Source organism: Saccopteryx bilineata, chromosome 1, assembly GCF_036850765.1.
Source record: "Saccopteryx bilineata isolate mSacBil1 chromosome 1, mSacBil1_pri_phased_curated, whole genome shotgun sequence".
Taxonomy (NCBI): Eukaryota; Metazoa; Chordata; class Mammalia; order Chiroptera; family Emballonuridae; genus Saccopteryx; species Saccopteryx bilineata.
The window spans coordinates 290,187,980-290,189,144 of NC_089490.1; the positions used below are offsets into that span (position 1 = coordinate 290,187,980).

General features: G+C 45.5%; 1 non-coding gene across 1 annotated transcript; it reads right to left on the reverse strand.

The window, feature by feature from the left end:
* Positions 1 to 765: 765 nt before the first annotated feature.
* Positions 766 to 841, reverse strand: TRNAA-GGC (transfer RNA alanine (anticodon GGC)). The gene has a single exon. It is a non-coding gene; the product is annotated as a tRNA-Ala (tRNA).
* Positions 842 to 1,165: the final 324 nt, after the last annotated feature.

Consider the following 1,165-nt stretch of genomic DNA (forward strand, 5'->3'; position numbering starts at 1 on the left):
TCTTAAAACTAAGCCTTAGGCTATAACAATGTTGCCTGCTTACAGCCTGTCCCACACACCCAAAGCAAACTATAAGCGAGCAAACATATATATCATATTTATAAACTTATTTGACCAACATGTGGTTTCTTCTGTGACTCCTTGGTTATAGTCTCTCATCACTTAGTCCACAGTTTGGTTTTCAAGATGAATGTTTTCTTTTTCTTTTTTTTCCCCTCCCCTACCCCCATCCCTTCTTTCTCCTTCCTCCCATCCTTCTTCTCACTGCCCCCCCCCCCCATGGTTCATCACATTCTTGTCCATGTATCAGAGTTTCATTTTTATGTCTCATATATGTATGGAATCCTATAGTTCTCAGTTTTTTCTGATTTACTTATTTCACTCAGTATAATGTTATCAAGATCCATCCATGTTATTGTAAATGATCCAATGTCATCATTTCTTATGGCTGAGTAATATTCCATAGTATATATGTACCAAAGCTTTTTTTTTTTTTTCATTTTTCCGAAGCTGGAAACGAGGAGGCAGTCAGACAGACTCCCGCATGCGCCCGACCAGGATCCACCCGGCATGCCCATCAGGGGGCGATGCTCTGCCTCTCTGGGGCATCGTTCTGGTTCTGTTGCATCCAGAGCCATTCTAGCGCCTGAGGCAAAGGCCGCAGAGCCATCCCCAGCACCCGGGCCTAGCTGCGGGAGGGGAACAGAAAGACAGAGAGGAAGGAGAGGGGGAGGGGTGGAGAAGCAATTGGGTGCCTATCCTGTATGCCCTGGCCGGGAATCGAACCCGGGACTTCTGCATGCCAGGCAGACACTCTACCGCTGAGCCAACTGGCCAGGGCCTGTACCAAAGCTTTTTAATCCACTCGTCCACTAAGGACACTTGGACTGTTTCCAGATCTTCGCTATTGTGAACAATGCTGCCATAAACATGGGGGTGCATTTCTCCTTTTGGAACAGTGCTATGGTGTTCTTAGGGTATATTCCTAAAAGTGGGATAGCTGGGTCAAAAGGCAGTTTGATTTATAATTTTTTGAGGAATCTCTATACTGTTATCCACCAGCAGTCTGCAATCCAACCAGCAGTGCAAAAGGGTTTCCTTTTCTCTACATCCTCATCAGCACTTATTCTGCCTTGTTTTGTTGATGAGCACCATTCTGACTGGT